Source organism: Thamnophis sirtalis, unplaced genomic scaffold, assembly GCF_051295495.1.
Source record: "Thamnophis sirtalis isolate CommonGarterSnake01/CBP01778 unplaced genomic scaffold, rThaSir2_p1.2 scaffold_13, whole genome shotgun sequence".
Taxonomy (NCBI): Eukaryota; Metazoa; Chordata; class Lepidosauria; order Squamata; family Natricidae; genus Thamnophis; species Thamnophis sirtalis.
In genome coordinates this window covers 39,714,492-39,737,093 of record NW_028261393.1, presented here as the reverse complement: position 1 = coordinate 39,737,093, position 22,602 = coordinate 39,714,492, and positions in this window count along the sequence as shown.

The window sequence follows — 22,602 nt, the reverse complement described above, 5'->3', positions numbered from 1 at the left end:
TAAGATTTATAGGCCGCCCTTTTCCCTGAGGGGACTCAGGGCGGCTTACAATCACAAGGGAGGGGGGTGCAGTATCAAAAAACAAAACAAAATGTGAACAAAGAAAAATAATAAAACACAACTTTCATTCAGCAATCAACACTCGGGCGGGTGAATTGGGAACCTATCCCCAGGCCTGCTGGGAGAGCCAGATCTTGAGGGCTGCGCGGAAGGTCTGGATGGTGGTGAGGGTACGGATCTCAATGGGGAGATCGTTCCACAGGGTCGGAGCTGCAACAGAAAAGGCTCTCCTCCGTGTAGTCGCCAGTCGGCATTGACTGGCAGATGGAATTCGGAGGAGGCCCAGTCTGTGCGATCTAATTGGTCGAAGGGAGGTAATCGGCAGAAGGCGGTCTCTCAAGTACCCAGATCCACTACCATGGAGTGCTTTAAAGGTGGTCATCAGTACCCTGAAGTGCACCCGGAGACCAACAGGTAGCCAGTGCAGCTCGCGGAGGACGGGTGTAACGTGGGCGAACCACGGTGCGCCCACTATCACTCGCGCGGCTGCATTCTGGACTAACTGTAGTCGCCGGATGCACTTCAAGGGCAACCCCATGTAGAGCCCATTGCAGTATTCCAGCCTAGAGATCACAAGGGCTCGAGTGACTGTTGCGAGAGCCTCCCGGTCTAGGTAGGGCCGCAACTGGCGGACCAGGCGAACCTGGGCAAATGCCCCCCTGGTCACAGCTGACAGCTGGTGGTCAAAAGTCAGCTGTGGGTCCAGGAGGACTCCTAAGTTGCGGACCCTATCTGAGGGGTATAAAATTTGACCCCCCAGCCTAAGTGTTGGAACATTAGCCAAATTGTTGGGAGGGAAGCACAACAGCCACTCGGTCTTGTCCGGGTTGAGTACCAGTTTGTTAGCGCTCATCCAGTTCTTAACGGCCTCAAGACCCTGGTTCATCACGTCCACCGCTTCATTGAGTTGGCACGGGGCGGACAGATACAGTTGCGTATCGTCCGCATATTGGTGGTATTTTATCCCGTGCCTCCGAATGATCTCGCCCAGCGGTTTCATGTATATGTTAAATAGTAGGGGGGATAAGACCGAACCCTGCGGCACCCCACATGTTAGGGGCCTCAGGGACGATCTCTGCCCCCCGACCAACACCGACTGCGACCTGTCCGAGAGGTAGGAGGAGAACCACTGCAAAACAGTGCCTCCCACTCCCACCTCCCGCAGTCGTCGCAGAAGGATACCATGGTCGATGGTATCGAAAGCCGCTGAGAGGTCAAGGAGAACCAGGATGGACGCATAGCCTCCATTTCTGGCCCTCCAGAGATCATCGGTCAATGCGACCAAAGCGGTTTCTGTGCTGTAACCAGGTCTGAAGCCAGACTGGAAGGGGTCAAGATAACTAGCTTCCTCCAAGGCCCGTTGAAGCTGGAAGGCCACCACCTTCTCAACAACCTTCCCGATAAAGGGGAGGTTGGAGACAGGACGAAAGTTGTTTAAAATGGCTGGATCCAAGGATGGTTTCTTCAGGAGGGGTCTCACCACCGCCGTTTTAAGTACGGCGGGGAAGTGCCCCTCCCGAAGGGAGGCGGTCACGACCGCCTGGATCCAGCCATGTGTCACCTCCCTGCTGTTGGCAACCAGCCAGGAGGGACACGGGTCCAGAATGCAGGTGGAGGCACTTACAGCTCGAATGGCCTTGTCCACGTCCCCAGAGGCAACATCCTGGAACTCAACCCAGAGATGATTTGCCAAGTAGTCCTCCTGTGTCTCGGCTGGATCTACTGCGGTGGAGTCCAAGTCCGACCGAAACCGAGCTACTTTGTCCGCCAAGAATTGAGCATAGTCCTCAGCCCTACCCTGCAAGGGGTCTCCCGCATCCCTCCTGTTAAGGAGGGAGCGGGTTATCCTAAACAGGGCGGCTGGGCGTGACTCGGCGGACGCAACCAAGGCAGAAATGTATGATCTTTTGGCAGTTCTTAATGCCCGGACATAGTCCTTGGTGCAGGTGGTCAGAAGTGCTCGGTTCGCCTCGGACTTATCGGACCTCCACAGGTGCTCTAGGCATCTCCTCCGGCGTTTCTTCTCCCGGAGCTCCTCGGTGAACCAAGGAGGCCTCCGGGATCCACTGACCCGGAGGGGCCGTAGTGGCGCAATCCGATCAAGAGACTCCGACGCCGCCGAATGCCAGGCGGCAACCAGAGTCTCCGCCGAACTGTGGGCAAGAGTATCAGGAATGACCCCAAGCTCCGTCTGGAACCTCAACGGGTCCATAAGTCGCCTGGGGCGGAACCACCTGGTCGGTTCCTCCTCCCTACGGTGGGGGTTTGGCCTCCGGAAGTCAAGCCTCAGTAGGCAGTGGTCTGACCACGACAGGGGTATGATCTCGTTACCCCTCAGACCAAGATCACACATCCACTGCTCCGAGAGGAATACGAGGTCGAGCATGTGACCCGCTGCATGGGTTGGGCCCCGAATTACCTGGGTCAAGCCCATGGCTGTCATGGAAGCCATGAACTCCTGCGCCCCATCAGAGCGTTCACCGAGCGATGGCAAATTGAAGTCCCCCAGAACTATAAGCCTGGGGAACTCAACTGCCAGCTCGGCTACTGACTCGAGGAGCGAGGGGAGGGATGCTGCAACGCAGTTGGGAGGCAGGTACGTTAGCAGCAAACCCACTTGACCCTTGAGGTCCAACTTTATCAGCAGGGACTCACACCCGACAAGCTCCGGAGCAGGGACCCTACGAGGTAACAGAGACTCCCGGATAAGAATAGCCACACCGCCACCCCTTCCCTGGGCTCTCGGCTGATGAAGCACCTGAAATCCCTCTGGGCACATCTCTACAAGGGGGACTCCTCCTTCTGTGCCCAGCCAGGTTTCAGTAATACATGCCAGGTCTGCCCTCTCGTCAACAATTAAGTCCCGGATGAGAGGAGCTTTGTGTACAACAGACCTGGCATTTAGCGACAACAGCCTGAGACCAGGGTCCTGACTACTCGCGCCATCTGGTCTTGGAGTGGGGCTCATAGGGCCAGAAGGAGGGATCTCTGTGATGTAGTGAACCCTCCTTCCCCGGTAATGGCCAGCCCTAAAGTCCCCGCCATATCTGCCCCTCCCCGTAATGACCGTAATGCTCCGACCCACTCCCGTGGCAGTAGTCCCCCCAACCACCCCACTGACCCCCGCCTTCCCCGGCAGACCCTCCGAGTCAAACATTCTCATTTATCCACACTAACAATTCCCACGTAATATTTAAAACATATAAAAATACAATAGTAACAATTAATAAAAGTGGGCCATTCATTCAATTCCAACCAACTCCCATACACTCATCATACTATTTTAAAATTGCGCAATGATAATGTATAGTAATGTGGAAACGGTGGAGGAAGCGGTGATCCGCTCCTCTCCCTTCTTATGTCCTGGGGAGATGTCCTTGGCCACCAAGTCAAAAGTGCGTAATATATAAGGTGGCTGTATACAAGCAGGATTGAATGTGAAGATCCAAAATTCATGGGCGGCAACCATGTAGTCTTACCCTGCCGGTGAAGGTTAGCGGGCTGTATATTTAAAAGTCTCTTTCCTAAAGATGGATAAGGGCCCCAATTTTCCCCTCAAAAAAGAGGCTGAAAACCTGGGTGCATCTTATACACTGAATATAGCATTTTTTAACCTCCTATAACCCTGCCCCTTTCACCAAAATGGCCATGCATAGCCTTTAGGAGGCTTTCAGAGTGCTCCTGGGAGGTGGAGAGGGCAGAAATGAGTGAAAAACGTGCCATTTTTTGCTCAATTTTGCCCTCCCATCCCCATCCTCCTAAAAGCGATTCATGCCCTTTTTTGAAAAAAAAAATGGGCCCTTTTTTGCGAAAAACGGAACGTTTTTGGGAGGTCTGCAGAGTGCAAAAACTTTTTTTTCCATTTGCCTCTTCAAAATCTTATACTCTGGTGCGTCTTATATCCAAAAAATATGGTAATCAGAAAGGGCTTGGTCAGCAGATCAGAATAATCTGGAATTAACATAGAACACAGAATAATAGGTTGGAGGTAATTATTGATTTTTCACCAATAATATAGATAGTCCTTGATGTACGATCACAATTGAGCCCAACTTTTCTGTTGAGACATTTGTTAAGTGAGTTTTGCTGCAGTTGATAATTTAGTAAGGTGGTGGCGAACCTATGGCACGTTTGCCGGAAGCGGCACGCAGAGCCATCACTGTGCACACACGCGCACCGGTCAGCTGGCCTTCGCACGCATGGGAGCGCCAAACAAACTTCTGGGTTTCTGTTGCACGCATGCATAGAAGCGGCTCCCTATCACTGGTCTGCTCCACAATTGATAGGGCTTTCGGTTAGGACAGGAGACTCTATGGTAGGAGAACCGGACATCTCGTCGGCTCTAGATTTGAACAGGGGACTTCTGGTTAGGACCTTTGTGGCTCTTTGAGTGTTTAAGGTTGCCAGCCCCAGGGCTAAGAAAAAGGGACCCACCACCTGGCTTTAGTGGCTAAGGTGAGACTAGAATTCACAATCTGCCACTTTCTAGCCTGGTACCTCACCCACTACAATAGAATAAACAAAAGAAAGAACATCTGTTTTTCTTCCCACTTTCAAAGCAAAACATTGCTCAGGTGGGACTTATTCATTCCAGTTTATGTAAAGCCATGGTCCTGGTGGGACGGGGGCATCATTTGGAGAAGTGCTTTTTGGAAACTGAGAAGAAGGTAACCAGCCAATGGATTTGTTCTGTCTCTGTTGAACTGGAGGAAGCCCGTTTATTTTGCTAAGAGGGAGAAACAAAAAGCAATGAGATGGTTCTCTGTCCCCCCCCCCAACTAAAAATCAAGGCCTGCAAGTTGCCTTCTCCAGCTGTCGGACGTCCCCCTCCCCACCCGGTTATTGAATGCAACAATTCCCTTTATGCGGGTGATAATTAGAACTCCTATTACCATGGAAAGCGGGCAATGTGTCACTAATGTTCTGGATGGCCTGGCATTCATAAAGCCCAGTGAAGCTTCTCTGCAAGGCTGCGACCTTGAGAGCAGCAGATGGCGCATAGGAAGCCCGGTCCTGCATTAGCATGAGAATAGCGTGGGGGGCATATGTCGCCCATTTCCTTAAGGCCACACGTTCTGGGGTCTTTTGCAGCCTTTTCTTCGCTTGTGGGCCCCAAGGAAGGGAAGAGCTGTTTGGGATTTAATTGGGAGTGGCTGCCCGCCCTTTGCTTTACCATGCTTCCTTTCGCTTGATGCAAATCGGTTTAAGGCAGGTGTGAAAGGGAGTATCTGTGACTCCCTTTGGAGAGAGTGGATGCAGTTTCCTTTCGATTCAGGGACAAAATGAAATGGTTAACATTGAGAATAAAGGACGGGGAGGAATCAATGCATTTCAAGACGTGGGGATGATTTTACGATTGGTTAGAAAAGGAATATGAAAAAAAAGGATAGAGATTAAATAATTGGACAAGACAAAGAAAAAGGGAAATAGAAACTCAGATGACACGACACACTACCAAATGAAGGAGGGAGAAGGAGGGGGAAAATAGAAAGGTATTAATATACAAATGTACGTTTATAGGATGATGTATGTGTAACTATTAGGATGGAAAATAAATTGTGGAAGAAGGAATTTAAGATCATTATGTAAATACAGAATCGGGTTTACTGGAATGCCGTCCCAAAAATACACCAGATTGAAGAGGAAAATAGGTAAGCACAACAAGGGAAAGAGAGAATGGAGAGAGGAGTAGAAGGAAAGGTAGGAAGAGGAGAGGAGAAAGGAGAAGGAAGAAAGAAAAGGAAAAGGAGAAGAAGAAATGGAGGGAAAGTAAGAGTAGGAGAGAGGGTAAGAAAGGGAAGAAGAGGGGAGGAGGAAGGGGAAGTAGAGAAGGGAAAGGAGAGGAGGAAAGAAGAAAGGAGAGAAGAAGGGAGAGAAGGAAGGAAGAAGAAGTAGGGTTGTTGTAATATAAGATGGGCATAAGGGATGGTAGAAAAGCAATCTCGATTCTATTTTTAAATTTAGGGGGAGAAAAATTGTTATAAATGTTAAAAGATAACACATATTAATAATAGTTATGAAATTGTATACTTGTGAATGTATGTATGAGAAATAAAAATAAAAGACTTTTTTCAGAAGATTCAGGGACAAAGAGAGGCAGGAGAAGTGGCTTATGAACCATTTTCAGAATACAGAATAACAGAGTTGGAAGGGACATTTAATGTTTTCTAGTTTGACCCCCTGCTCAAGCAGGAGAACCTATATACCATTGCAGACAAATGACTGTCAAATCTCTTCTTGAAAATCTCCAGTGGTGGAGCACCCACAATTTCCAGAGTCAAGCTGTTCCATTGATTAATTGTTCCATCGGGAAATTTCTCCTTAGTTCTAGGTTGCTTCTCTCCTTGATTATTTTCCATCCATTGCTTCTTGTTCTTCCTTCAGGTGAGGGGTGAAATTCAGCAGGTTCTGACAGGTTCTGGAGAACCGGTAGCAGAAATTTGGAGTAGTTTGGAGAACCAGCAAATACCCCCTTCGCTGGCCCCAGGAGTGGGGAGGGAATGGATATTTTGTAGTATCCTTCCCCTGGAGTGGGGAGGGAATGGGGATTTTGGAATTTCACTACTGCTTCAGGTGCTATCATGTCACCTCTGGTCCCCCCTAGTCTCTGGATCTCTATAATCAGAGATTCAGCATTTAACAGAATAACAGAGTTGAAAGGGACCTTGGGTGTGTCTAACCTGCTGCTCAACTAGGAGACCCTATACCAAATATCAGACAAATGGTGTTATTTCTTTTTGAAAACCTCCAGTGATGGGGCACCCACAACTTTTAGAGGCAAGCCATTTCTCCGATTAATTGTTCTCATTGTCAGGGAATTCTCCGTAGTTCTAGGTTGGATCTCACTTTAATGATCTTCCATCCATTACTACTTGTCCTGCACTCAGTTGAGTTGGAGAATAGGTTGAACCCCCCTGCCCCCTGTCTCTGTGAGAGACCCTCAAGTATGACAAGGCTACTATCTTCTCTTTGACAGGCCCTCAGATGCTGGAAGACTGCTATTATGACACCCGTAGTCCTTCTCTTTGCTAGACTAGACATTCTCAATTCCCGCAACCGTTCATTATATGATTTAATCTCCAGTCCCTTAACCATCTTCATAGCTCTTCTATGCACACTTTCTAGAACATCACAAAGCCAATAATTTTTATGAGGCAAGTAGCCTTTGGATGGTGTTGGGGTCCTCCAGTGGCCGGTAGAACTGGCAGCAGATTCGGACAGTGAGGAGGCTGGGGAGGAACATGGGTCAGTCCTGGAATCTGGGGAAGGCTTGGACAAGGACTCTGCGTCAGAGGCAGAGAGGGGGCCAGAGCCATATGCCAGTTACCAGCTGCCTTCAGAGTCAGACATCAGTGAGGCAGATGAACAGCTGGAGCCTGTTCCCAGTGTGCCCATGCGCAGAGTGGCCAGATGAAGGGAACAGCTAAGAAACAGGGGTCGACTTGGGAGGAAGGACACAGGTGGCTGATGAATGGCCCCTCCCATAGGGAATAAAAGAGGAGCAAAAGGGGAGTGGAGTCTGTAGGAGACAATTAGTTCGCTTAATTGGTTCGTGACTCTCTGAACCTCCTTGCCAACGTTTGCAGATATCGGCCTGGCAGATCTCCAAGCCAGATAAGGTCTGTGACTGGAAATCCTCCCTTGAAAGACTTTGTTGGGTGTGAATGAGAGGAATTCAGAATAATTTAATAAAAAGGGGTTTTTGTCGGTACAAGGAATCTGCTTCATGGTTTGTGGGAAGCCTAGGTCAGGATAGACAGTTTTGTATTATGAGATGGGAGATGTGGCTTTGAGTTTGATTCATTCATTACACTGACAGAGAAGCATGTTTTTCCTGTCTGGTTTACCTGAGATGACTAAACATCCCATTTATTTTCCATAAAGCCTATAAATACCCATTTGTAAATAAAGTCTGGATGGAGACTGCCTCTTTCACAGTATGATAGTTCCACCACCACCCCCTTTAAAAAAAAAGAACTATTACAAAAGAACTAATGAGATAGGACAGAGAAGCAGGTGTAGGTCAAGGATGTGGATGTGTCCATGGAATTAGAGAGATCCATGAATATCGCCTTAGGGTTCCTCATAGTACCTGACTCTGTTGTGTCAAGGTCAAAATAATGGATGTGTCAGTCATGTTGGTCGATTCCAAGAGGTGAAAATTTTCTCCCAAGCTGTGGCATCTAGAAAATCTAGGAGAAATATCTCTTTTGATTAGCAATCCATTCAGATTAAAAGTCACACACGCTCTCTGGTCATTCTTTGAAAGTTGCTCCTCTCTACTTAAGTCTTCCGAACCAGACATTACAGGTAGTTCTGGACTTATAATGAGCTGTGGTGGCTTAGAATGCAGTACTGCAGGCTACTTCTGCTGATCACCAGCTGCCAGCAGTTTGCAAGATCGAATCTCAACAGGCTCAAGGTTGACTCAGCCTTCCGTCCTTCCAAGGTGGGTAAAATGAGGACCCAAATTGTTGGGGGCAAGAGGCTGATTCTGTAAACTGCTCAGAGAGGGGTGGAAAGCATTGTGAAGCGCTATGCAAATTTAAGGGCTATTGCTATTCCTTCCTTCCTTCCTTCCTTCCTTCCTTCCTTCCTTCCTTCCTTCCTTCCTTCCTTCCTTCCTTCCTTCCTTCCTTCCTTCCTTCCTACCTACCTACCTACCTACCTACCTACCTACCTACCTACCTACCTACCTACCTACTTCCCATGAACTGTTGTGGCCCAGTGGTTAGACTGCAGTATTGCAGGCTAATTCTGCTGACTTCCAGGAGTTTGATCCTCGCCAGCTCAAGGTTGACTCAGTCTTCCATCCTTCTGATGTGAGCAAAATGAGGACCCAGTTTTTGGGGGGCAAGAGGCCGACTCTGTAAACTCTTTAAAGAGTGCTGTAAAAGCACTACAAAGTGGTATATAAGTCTAAGTGCTGCTGCTGCTGCTGCTGCTGCTACAACCACAATTGAGCCCAGCATTTCTATTGCTAAGCAAGACAATGAGTTTTGCCCCATTTAACGACCTTTCTTGCCACAGTTGTTAAAGGAATCACTGCAGCTGATAAGTTAGTAACCTGCTTGTTAAGTGAATCTGGCTCCCCCCCCTTGACTTTGCTTGTCAGAAGGTCACAAAAGGAGATCACATGACTTTGGGACCCAGCAACAGTCATAAGTGTGAGTCACTTGCCAGGCATCTGAATATCGAGGTCTACCTATTTATTTAGTTTGCCTTAGACCTTGCTTTTCATTTGAGACAATACATGGTGCTTCCTCCGATTTTTCCCTACGAAGACAATTTTGTAAAGTAGGCTAGTGCTGTGGCAGCAGAGTCGGACAGTGGGGAGGTTGGGGAGGAACATAAGCCAGTCCTGGGGTCTGAGGAAAGCTCAGACAAGGCCTCTGCACCAGAAGCAGAGAGGGAACTAGACAACAGTGAGGCAGAGGAACAGCTGGAGCTTGTTCCTAGTGTGCGCATGCGCAGAGCTGCCAGAAGACAAGAACAACTAAGAAAGCAGGGTTGACTCGGGATAAAGCCACACCTTGGAGGGAGATTGGCCCCTCCCATAGAGAGCAAGCGAGGAGTGGGCTTTTGCAGGAAACAATTTGTTCCTTCGGTCGTTTCAAGAGTGGAAAGTTCTGTTTGTGACTATAAGAAACTTCGTGCCAAGTGTTGCCTTCTCTGCGTTTGGAAACTAGTTATCTGGCAGCTCGCCAAGCGAGATAAGGTTCGTGTTCATAAATATTCCTCTGAAAGACTGTTTGCCAAGCCTGGCTGACTGTGAATGAAAGGGATTCACAGTCGTGTAAATAAAAGGGGTTTTGCCGTGACCCAGACTCTGCTTCATGCTTTTTAAGAAAGCCTGGGTTAGAACAGCTGGACTGAGAGCCAAGGAGGACTTCAAAAATCACCAGCGGAGCTGCTGGTGGTTGAGGGTAACTACAACCAGAATCTCTTTGCCCCCTTTATAACCTCCTTTAGATTTTGCACGGATTTTTTCTTTCACTTCTCATGTTTGACTGTAATATTCCTGAAAATGTTGACAACTGGAAAAACTATATCAGGGTTTCTCAGCCTTAGCAACTTTAAGATAGGTGGACTCCAAATCCCAAAATTCTCCTCCCAGGTTGTGTCCTCTAGGAGTTGAAGTCCAGGTCTTCTCTTTGGCAAATGGGACACCCTGTTTCCCACCTCCCCATCAGTTGAATGTTGCTTTGTGGTGGTATGAGATGCAACAGAGGACAATGGAAGCTATTTTAATGGGTGATTTATTATAATACAGATACAGATGTGCGATATTTGATGGATAAATTCATATTCAAGGTCAGGAATAATGGATTTTCAATGTCATCTTTTATCCTTGCTATTTTGTCTGCAAAGGCAACTGACGCAAACAGCATCTAAGCCATGGGACAGCTATTAAACAGAGGGCTGAATTCTTTTAGCGCCCCTGAATTCTGTGACAGTCCAAGGTGAAACCTATTGTCTGCCTCTCTTTTCTTGTATGGTCACAAGAGCCCTGTTGAGTAATTGGTTTCCATGGTTTGGTCTGGTAGTTGGAACCTTCTGTCTTCTGCCTTTTAGTGTTGATAACAATGGGAAGGCATTTATTCAGTGTCTGGTTCTCATTTTATGAACATATCCCTGAAGAGGAACATGGTGATGCTCCAGAATTCAAAATTTGTGACAAAATGCTTCAAAAAAAGAAGCAGTGGGGGAGTTATCTACCAATTCTTAATGGGCATAACGTTGGATAAAATGAAAAAGGGATCAAAATCTACAACACATTGAATAGGAAGGTGACACATTTGTAGGAAAGGTGACTTTTCTCTCTTAAAATGCAAGAAGAGGTAGCCCTCGACTTACGACAACAATTGAGCCCAAAATTTCTGATGCTAACCAAGACATTTGTTAAATGGGTTTTGCCCCATTTTATGATCTTTCCTACCACATGTCAGGTTTCCAAAAGATGGCCTAATTGATTCATGAGCCTCGAGCCAAGTTTCAAAAGAAAACCAGTCGTTTATTAGGAACACCATTTTGGCAATACCCTATTGTAGTCAGATGTAAGCCTCATTAGGATTATGGCTGAACTTTGCCCCTGTTTCTTCCCTCCCCTCAGTCTGTGCCATAAATCACATTGTCCAATGAGGTGCACCTCTCCCAAGCCTGCTGCAGTAATCTGAGATCTAACTCTAGCCGACGGTATGCATGGAATGTGCTCCCCCCCCCTTTCCTCACCATGGCAACTTTAAGAGTTGACTTATGGCCACAATTGAGCCCAAAATTTATGTTGCTAACTGAGACATTTGTTAAATAGGTTTTGCCCCATTTTACGACCTTTCCTATCACAGTTGTTAAGGGAACCACTGCAGGCATTGTTAGTCAAAGGGTTGTTACGAGGAATCTGGCTTTCCAATTGACTTTTGCCTTGTCAGAAGGTCTCAAAAGAGGATCACGTGACCCCGGGACACTGCAACCGTCATAAATATGAGCCAGTTGCCAAGTATGTGAATTTTGATCACATGACTGTGGGAACACTTTGAAGATCGAAATTTTGCACCCAATTTTGCAACCTTTTTTTGCTGCAGGTATTAAGCAAAATCACTGCAGTTGTTAAGTGAATCATGGGGTCATTAAACGAATCCAGCTTCTCCCATTGGTTTTGCTTGTCAGAAGTCAGCTGAGAAGGTTGCACAGAGCGATCAAGTGACCTTGGGACCCGGCAAACATCGCAAACACATGCCGGTTGCCAGCCGTTGAATTTTGATCATGTGACCGTGGGGATTGCTGCAAGGGTCATAAGTGTGAGCACCAGTCTTAAGTCACCTATTCCAGTGCTCTTTTAACTTTGAAAGCTCACTGAACACACGGTGGTTAAGTCAAGGATGACCTCTATACAAGTTTTGAAAGAATACGTGGCACATTTTTTTAAGAGACTTGGCTGTAACTTATTCCTCTTCACTCACATATTTAATATCTTTCCTTTTCACTTCCATTAAACAATCGTCATTTTATCTTTGGAAGGCTTATTTTTATTACCCCAGCATTGACATCTAGCCTGGAGCCAGCTTCTCTTATCTGAGGGATGATTAATTGCCAGACAAAGATGAGACTAAGATACTTGCACAGGGGGAGCGATGGTTGAAAATAGTTTTTTTTTAAATGACAAATGATTTTCAACAGTTAGGGTGGGGGCGGGGTGGATTGCCACTTTGGGAAATAATATAATGTTTCCATTTTTAAAAAATGAATATAACCCTCTTCCCCAGTTGTATTTCTAGTCTTAAATATGATATGATTACTTTTGTTCAGGTAGTCCTTGACTTACAACTGGTTACTGAGTGACTATTCAAAGTTACTCTTCTGATCTAGGTTTCCCGAGAAAGCATAAATCACAATCTTAGGAATCCAGGAAGCAGTTGGGGAGAGTGGGAGGCTACAGATAGTTCTCGACTTACAACCATAATTGAGCCCAAAATTTTTGTTGCTGTGTGAGACATTTGTTGTGTGAGTTTTGCCTCATTTATAACCTTTCCTGCCACAGGAAAGCTGAATAGCTGCAGTTGTTAAGTTAGTGGCACAGTTGTTAAATGAATCTCACTTCCCCATTGACTTTGCTTCTCAAACGTTGCAAAAGAGGATCATGTGAGCCTGGGACACTGCAACCGTCATAAATACGAGTCAATTGCCAGGTGCCTGAATTTTGATCACAGGACCACAGGAATGCTGCAACGGATGCTGCAAGTGTGAAAAATGGTCCAGTCATTAAATGAACAGTTGTAAGTGGAGGACTACCTGTATGCCTCTCAAACATTGCAATGTGCAAAAGAATGCTTTATTTCCAAACCACAGACCCTTCCTCTGATGAAGATTGGCAAACCTTTATAACGCATAAAATAAATCTTGATATTATAATTTTTATAATAATACCCTGTTTCCCCCAAAATAAAACCTCCCCGGATAATAAGCCCAATTGGGCTTTTGAGGGCATGCGCTAAAATCAGCCCTCCCCAAAAATACGGCAACCCAGCAGCAGCCATGAGGTGACCATGCTTGCCTCCTCCTGCACCTCAAAAATAATAAGACCTCCCCGAAAATAAGGCCAAGCACTTATTACGGGGGTCAAAAGAAAATAAGACCCTGTCTTATTTTTGGAGAAACACACAGAGGTGGGTTGCTGCTGGTTTGACCTGGTTCGGCTGAACCGGTAGTGGAATTCAGGCCTAGGTTGCAGAACCAGCAGTGACCCAGTCCTGACACGCCCCTGAACCAGTTCCCTTGCTACCGCTGGGCCACCACCATTTTGGATTTTAATGACTGCACGTGCGCAGTTCACTGTAAATTGTTCTGTGCATGTGTGCAGAACAATTTACATTGAACAGTGCACAGACACGTGAGTAGGTTGTGAACCAGTAGTAAAACTGGCAGCAACCCACCCCTGGTAACACAGTATATAATCTTATAGTATAATCTTATAATCTTGTATTCTCTCTAATTGTGGAAATTTTATTTCCCAACCAGATCTATCTGAACTGTTTCTTCTCTTTTCTCAATGTTCATCCATTCCCAACGGGTTTCAGAAAGTTTGTCCAGATTGAGAAGCTAAGCAGACTCATCTCTGACTAACATTTGGATGGGAGATTTGCTGAGGGCTTCTGAGACTTATGAGATGGGATCTTAGTCACTGAGAAAACAATTGCGATGTGGAAATTGATTTCATTCTGCTTAAACTCATTTGGCTTCCTTAGCAGTCTAATCTCTTGAGCTATCAGAAAGAAGAAAAGAAAACCATGCAACGGTGCTTCTTAGGCTATTTTGATTAGCGATCCATATATTTAATTAGGAAAATGCAGAGGTATAGGATGGGGAACTTACTGAATTGGGAAGAATGCTAGTGAAAAGGATGTTTGAATGGCAGGCCTTGAATGTCAGCCTGCAGGATGATGGGTCAGCCATAAAGACAGATACAGGAGGGCTAGGAGGCCTCAATGGAATCACCATTTCCAAGTCATTGGAAAAATTAGTGCTATCCTTCTGTACTGGCCAAACATTGCTCCAAGGACATAGTAATGTAGGTATTGTTCTATTATGGCATTCACACGTTCTATGGCCCCATTAGTACTCAGATGAAACACTGAGCTAAGCTCTTGGAAGGATCATATCAGTTTTACAAATTGCCTCCAGAACTTAGCGGTGAATTGGACCCTCTGGTCCAAGATGATTCGCTTCAACACCCAGTGCAATTGGTAAATATGTTGAAGAAATATCTTAGCCAGTCTCTGGGCGGATGGGAGGCTCGAACAGGCAGTGAAGTGAGCTTGCTTGGAAAATAAATCCATTACTGTGCAAATCACAATATTTCCTGTATTTCCAAATCACTGGAAGCCTAGGCTCTTCCCTATCTCCTTTTCATTCTCGTACACAATGCACAACTTTTCACATAGCTCTCTATGTCCTTCTTCATCCCTGGCCACCAGAACAGTCTCTTAACCAAATACAAAGTCTTTATGAACCTGAAGTGGCCAGTTTGCTTGGTGGTGTGGCTCCATTGCAGGACTTGGACTCATAGGTGTTTGGGAACATACAGCTTGTCCCCCTTCCATGCCAGCCCTTCTCTCGACATTAGTTTACTCTCATGGGCTCTGAAGACTATATCAGATGATAATTGCTTTTTCATCTGTCGAGTCTGCTCATCACTGGGATCTGGCAACTTCTTCCTTGCCTGTTGCTTTGTAGTCGCTTGTGCTGCCTGCTGTTTTGGGGAGGATGATTGCATTTACAATTTTTTCTCAGTCACTTCTGTATTGGGGAATGTGGAATAGAGCATCAGCTAGAAAGTCCCTCCCCCCTGGGATGTACTTTAATTCTAAGTCAAATCAATTAAAGTACTGTGCCCATCGGACTTGTTTCAGGGAGAATATTTTTGGAGGGTTCTCAGCGCTTCCAAATTGTTATGCTCAGTTCACACCTCAAAAGGCACTTTACCTCCTTCAAGGAATTGCCACCCAGTTAGTAATGCCCACCTTACAGTGAAAGCTTCCTTCTCCCATACTGCCTAGCGCTTCTCAGTCTTGGTGAGTTTTGGGGAGGTTTAAGCACATGAACGCAACTTTCCCTCTCTGTTTTTCCGGAGGAGCACTATCCCCACAGCCACATCAATGGCATCAGCTTGGATGATGATCCAAGGGCTCCCCGGGATTAGGGTGTTTTAGCACCGGCTCCACTGCAAACCATCTTTTCAGTTCCCCGAAAGCTGCTTGGCACTCCATCGTCCACTTTAGTGGCTGGCTCGGTCAGGGATTTCCTCCCCCGCCTCCCATTTTTAACAGTTCTGTGATCGGCAGGGTGATTTTCATGAAGGAGGGGATAAATTACCGGTAAAGGTTTGCGAACCCTAGGAAGCTCTGTAGCTGTTCACGGGTCCGAGGGGCTTGCCACTCTAATATGACTTTCACATTGTCCAGTTAGGTGTTCTGGTGTTTCTATGGCAACTCCTTCAAGCCCTTGCCAGGCATCTGTTGAGATGACCTTGGTTCCCACAGGATGATTTCTTCTTGTCATCTGGGACTAGCATTCCAAACCTTTCCCTCCCCCCATAGTCTGTGGCAGGCTGCTGCAACAGCATGGCCATGTTTCAGAGTTGACACTGTGGTTAGAAAGGAAGGAAGAAAGGAAGGAAGGAAGGAAGAAAAAAAGGAAGGAAGAGAAAGAAAGAAAAAGAAAGAAATGCTCACTGTTTTCTATTATCTGTCATTTTTTCCCTCATCACCCAAACCACAAATCATATGTTCACATTTTTTTGTTTCCTGCAAAAAGTATAGAAGGGGTTTTGAGTCAGCCATGAATGTATATATTGCTTTTTCTCTTATCAGGGAAGTAAAGTTAACCATTTCTGCAATTTCCATCATATTCACCAACCATTAATGTAAAAGCAGTTTGGAAGGGCAAGGATTGATCAAACATAGCAGGCATTCTCTTCTTCATTGAATGGGTCTCTAAGGCTTGAGAGTCCTACATGATTTAATCCCAATTCCTGCTCTTTTTATGAGAAATAATTCACTGCTAAGAGGTGTGTGTGTGTGTGTGCCCCAATTTGTAAGAAGATAAAGTGAGGTTGAACATCCAGAAACCATAGCAGGATCCAATGGTTCTGGGCTATTTTTATGCAGTTCCCAGTTTTTCTTTTTGGGATAAGGCTGTAGAGAAGACCATAGAAGAAACAGATTAAATGGATTCCTTTTAATTCATCTTAAGGTCTAGGAACAGTAGGGATTGACCACAGTTACCTCTGTTGGAGCTGGGATGAGGCTGGTTTGCTTGTCCTTGTTCTCTCAAAGACTTTTGACAGTCTCAATCATGGTATCCTTTTGGGCCAGCCACAAAGTTTGAGCATGGGAGATATACGTCCAAATAATAAATAACTTTGGTCTAATCTGATACAGCTATCGGAAATGGATTTCAGTCCAAAAAGAAACGTTAACCATTTTTAGAACACAATTTCTGCAAACATTTGGTAGAACATTTTGAACGGATGCTTGCAACATATTTAATGCCCATTCTGAATTAACAAAAGAAAATTGCTACATTCATGTAACCTGCTGTGCCTTGGCCAATAAATTATTAGTACAGAGATGGCCTTAACAAAGGAATTCAACAGCTGTTAAGTAAACACCAGCTTAAATCCAGAAGGTAAGAGGAAGTGAGAAAGAAACTAAAGATTGACCTGCCTCGATTCTCCTTGGTACAAGAAGAGGGAGAGAAGAAATTGTTGCTATGTCAGGCTCTCAGGTTTCTGTTATGTAACACGCAACAATAAAAGTGAGTTCCAGTAATCTTGATGGAGTCTGCTTCCTGATGGACCAGACACCTGATTGCTCAGGACGATGGCTGGTATTTCTACAGCATGCTGAATTACAAACAATTTAGCCACTGACACAGATGTGGTCTGGTAACCCAATTATATACCAGCTGATAACTTAAGTGCGGATGTTCACACTGAAGTCAATCCTAGTTTGTTCAGTAGAACACTGGATAAACATGTATGGCCATGATGGTGAACCTATGGCACGCGTGCCACAGATAGCACGTGGAGCCATATTTGCTGGCATGTTAGCTGTCAGCTTCGGAGCGCGTGTGCATGCCGGCCAGCTGATTTGCAGCCTTCCAGAGGGCTGGGGACCAACTGGAAGTTAGGAAACGATCCATTTCTGCCTTCCGGAGGGCCTCTGGGGGCCCAGGGGAGGCCATTTTCGCCCTCCTCAGGCTTTAGGAAAGCCTCTGGAGCCTGGGGAGGAGTCATGCACGCCTGCGTGCGGGGTGTTTGTGTGGGTGTTGCGCACACACACATGGGTGAGGGGAGGATCGAATTGGTGTAGGCATGTGGGCACGTGCAATAGCACACACACACACAATTTTGGCACTCCATAAGAAAAAGGTTCGCCATCACTGATGTATGGGATCGAGGCCTTGTAGATTCTGGTGCCTGCAGGTGCTGACCATGGTGCTGAATTCAGACGTTTTCATTCCTGCCAGCAATCCATTGGTTAGGTGTGACTTGGATACAAGTACACATTATTCCTGTTTAGCAATAGCAGTAGACTTATATACCGCTTCATAGGCCTTTCAGGCCTCTCTAAGCGGTTTACAGAGAGTCAGCATATTGCCCCCAACAATCTGGGTCCTCATTTTACCCACCTCGGAAGGATGGAAGGCTGAGTCAACCCTGAGCCGGTGAGATTTGAACCGCTGACCTGTTTGATCTCATTGCATGGGCAAAGGCCTGGCGCTGAAAGTAAAGTCTTTGTCAGGTTGACATTGATTCCTGTTTACTATGTGGACTTCTCTGTACTCTTTTGGCTACAGTATAAAATCATGGCTTTCTTCAAGAAAGTGTTTGTGTACCTAGCTGAGAACTCGAAGGGTTTGTGATGGTCTTAATACTTATCAGACTATTCTAGACTTGAAAAGCTTTTTGAATCAACCAAAAAGGAAAGATGTAACATTTCTGAATTTATATATTTTTTCTCTCTCAAATTATTCTCTGCTTTAGCAATAATCGCTGGAAGTCAGTAATCATACAGCAAGTATAGAGCAGAGATGGATTGCCAAGAAGGTCCTACTGCATACATCTATGAATCTTCATCGATGCTGGGTCTTAGCTGCCAGGTTTATGCTCAAGTTAGGAATAACTTTTATCTCCAATGGGGAAAAATACTTCCCCTTCTATTCTATAATTTAAAAATTGAACAGTTGGGAACATTGAAAACATTCACTTTGTTTACTTGCTTTTGGGGATGTGAACCTATAGATAAACCCTATCTTTCAGGAGCAAAGGATCAGGGCCAAATGTGAAATTGCAGTCCAGACAATTTATTTCTCAACCCTATACACAAGAATCTACCATAGTCAACTAAGTTTCCATACTAAATTGATGCCAGATAAGAGTCAACAGAATTCAAGATGTGTTGGACTTACCCAAAAGTCCTTACATTATGTAAGGGACATAATGGCTCAGTGGCTAAGACACTGAGATTATCAATCAGAAAGGTTGGCAGTTTGATGGTTCAATTCCCTAGCACCGCGTAATGGAGTGAACTCCCATTACTTGTCACAGCTTCTGCCAACCTACTAGTTGGAAAGCATGTAAAAAATGCAAGTAGAAAAATAGGAACCACCTTTGGTGGGAAGGTAACAGGGTTCCACGCCCCTTCAGTGTATGAAACCTGTGGAACATCTGCCTTCAAAAACTGTGGTGCTCCCCCACAGGAGGCCTTTAAGAAGAGTGTGGACAGCCACTTGTCCAGAATGGTATAGGGTCTTCTGCTTGAGCAGGGTTGGACTAGAAGACCTCCAAGGTCCTTTCCAACTCTGTTATTCTGTTGAATCTGATTGCACTTCCTTCTCCATCTTATTTTCACGAAAGTTGGGGTGTTCATGTCTGAGATACTTTCTCAAATTGCATTCCTGTCCTAGACTCAGATTTCTTTTATCCGTCTATTGTGTTGGTTGCATCTCTTTCTCCTGCTCCTTGAGATTATTCCTTCTGCCCATTATAGTAATTCAGATAATAAAGGAACGGTAAACTGGTATAGAGGGACGCAGTGGCTCAGTGGCTAAGTTACTGAGCTTGTTGATCAGAAAGGTCAGCAGTTCGGCGGTTTGAATCCCTAGTGCCGCGTAATGGAGTGAGCTCCCGTTACTGTCCCAGCTTCTGCCAACCTAGCACTTCGAAAGCATGTAAAAATGCAAGTAGAAAAATAGGAATCACCTTGGTGGGAAGATAAGAGTGTTCTGTGCACCTTTGGCGATTAGTCATGCTGGCCACATGACCATTGAGACATCTTTGGGCAGCACTGGCTCTTCAGCTTTGAAATGAGATGAGCACCACCCCCTAGAGTCAGGAATGACTAGCACAGGGGGAGGGGAACCTTTACATTTACCTTAAAGGACTTTTGGCTGATGACTCATTTAACTCTGTCCTGCAGCTCTGCTTGCTCGTGGCACGACAAAACCGTGCTTGTCAAAATAGCGGTGATTAAACCGCGTCGCTAAAGCCGCGACGTCATCACCGCGCGTCATCACCGCCGCGACAACAGCGTGGCGACAGAAGGGCGATACATGCTTCGTTCTTTGCCTCTGTACCTCCAAAGGTCCCGGGCTGACAGCGGCAGCAGGCACGGGGCAAAGTGGGCTGCCCAGCAGCAGCAGCCCGCGGGAAGGGTCCAGCTCAGCCGCGGGGGGCAGCAGGAAGCCTGCGGGGGGCCTGAGCGGGGCTGGCAGCAGCAGGCGGGGTGCGGGCTCCGCCGACGCCGCCCGCCCTGCCTCTTCCTCCGGGGGAGGCACCGGTGGTGGCGGAGGATGCAGCAGCGGCAGCGGCTGAGGCTCTCCCGGGGCCGGCGAGATGTTGTTGGGGAAGAAGAGGGCGGCCTGCCTCGGCCGCGTGTTGCCGCCCCGCTTGCGAGCCCCTAGGTTTAGGGTTAGGTTTAGGTTAGGTTTGGGGTGCTTCGGTAGGCGCGGATTTGCCCTCCGCGGTTATGTCATCGCGGTAGGGTCGTTTTTTTCTTAGCGCTTTGGACGTCGCGGATTTGCCTCCGCACTTATGTCAGCGCGGATAAGGGCTTTGCAGTTTTGTGGTGGAACCCTGCTTGCTTTCCTATTGAATCTTTACAGCCCAGTAGAAGACAGAAACAAATTTACCCATCACTAGATTAGGATGAAGGACCAAACATTTCTTTTTCTTTTTAAGATAAATATTGGGGCCCCAGAGGAGGAGAAATATTTTTCTCTTCTTTTATTGTTCTATTGCATCCTTTACATTAATTGAAACTATCTAGTCCTGCAGATAATCTTACTTTTATATTCCATCAGTTTTAGAAACCATTTGGGGGAATAAAACTGGGAAGGAATAATTGGACATTTTTTAAACCATTCATGGCTTATTTAAAACTATTAAGCAATATTTCACAATCTGCTTTATCCTAATTTTTCAGGGTCTTGGGGGGGAAATGAGATTAGAAAATGGAATCCCGTTTTCTCTTTTCTACCCCTTGTTTTTTTTTCCTTTAGCCTTCTTATCTCTACCTATGTAAGAGTATTCTCAGAATCTGGAAAAAAGGGGTGGTTTAAAACATGGCAAATGAGGAACAGATGGTTATTTCAGCCTTATCTATTAAGTACAGCTTCTGTCGGAATTGATGAGAAAGAAATTCAAGCAATTTGCAGAGCCCCTGATTTAATGTAGTCTTCAGTTAATGAGGATTGGAACATTGAATAGAATATAGAATTAGCAGAGTTGGAAGGGACCTTGGAGGTCTTCTAGTCCAGCCCCCCACCTAGGCAGGAAACCCTATACGACTTCCGACAAATGGATATCCAACATCTTCTTAAAAATGTCCAGTTTGGAGCATTCACAACTTCTGGAGGCAAGCTGTCCCACTGATTAATTGTTCTCACTGTCAGGAAATTTCTCCTCCATTCTAAGTTGCTTCTCTCCCTGATTAGTTTCCACCCATTGCTTCTTGTCCTGCCCTCAGGTGCTTTGGAGAATAGCTTGACTCCCTCTTCTTTGTGGCAGCACCTCAGATATTGGAAGACTGCTATCATGTCTCCCCTAGTCCTTCTTTTCATTAAACTAGACATACCCAGTTCCTGCAACCGTCCTTCATATGTTTTAGCCTCCAGTCCCCTAATCATCTTTGTTGCTCTTCTCTGCACTTTTTCTAGAGTCTCAACATCTTTTTTTTTACATTGTGGTGACCAAAACTGGATGCAGTATTTCAAGTACATACTTATTTATCTAGTTTCCAAGATTCAGCAAAGTTACCTTCTGTTCATGACTATGATTTGATGGATGAATTGTTTGCTATTGTTATTGTTCAGTTACGCTCTTGGTGGCAGGTCCCCCATCCTTCATGGTCTCCCAGAGTTGACCCAAATTCATGTTCATTATGTTGATGACACTATCTGACCATTTCATCCTCTGCCGTCCTCTTCTCTTTTTTTCCTTCCGATCTTTCTCAGCATCAGTATGTTCTCCAAGGAGTCATCTCTTCTCATCAGGTGGCCAAGGTATTTGAGTTTCAACTTCAGTATCGTCCTTCCAAAGGACAATCGGGGTTGATTTCCTTTAGGATTGACCAATTGGATCTCCTTGCAGTCTAAGGGACTCTCAAGAGCCTTCTTATAAATCTTACTTTTTGGGCTGCCTGCTGCTTTTTGGAGTAAATCAATCAATTAGAATAGAGCTGGAAGGGACCTTGGAGGTCTTCTAATCCAGCCCCCTGCTCAACCAGGAGACCCTATACTATTTTAGACAAGTGATTGTCCAGTCTCTTCTTAAAAGCCTCCAGTGATGAAACACCCACAACTTCTGAGGGCAAGCTGTTCCACTGGTTAATTGTCCTCACTGTTGGAAGTTTCTCCTCAATTCCAGGTTGCTTCTCTCTTTGATTAGTTTCCATCCATTGTTTCTTATCATGACTTCCAGTGCTTTTGAAAATAAGTTGACCCCCTCTTCTTTGTGTCAGCCCCTCCGACACTGGAATGCTTCTATCATGTCCCCCCTAGTCCTTCTTTTCTCTAGACTAGCTATATTTAGTTCCTGCAACTGTTCTTCATATATTTCAGTCTCCAGGCCTTTAATCATCGTAGTTGTTCTTCTTTGCACTTTTTCCAAAGTCTCAACATCTTTTTTGTAATGGGATGACCAAAACTGGATGCCGTCAATTCTGTGCAACTGGATTTTAGATCTGAGAATATTTCTGACAAGCTTGGAGAAAAAAAACCTAATCATGCAGAAGCTAAATAGGTTTGGGGGGATCCACATGTAAAAGAGAACTCCAGAAACTATGTCAGGCAATTTCTCCACTCTTCAATCATAAAACCTTGGTGAGAAAATTTGCAAAAGAAGACAGTCACTCCAGGAAGCGGTGAAAAGGAGAAAGGATCTCTTTCTGCCAAAAACCTTAGTAGTTTTCTAAATCTCCAGGGAGTTTCGCTTTGGAAAGTAAATGTTGGTGCTACTTGAGATAAAAATATTTTTCTTCCCCT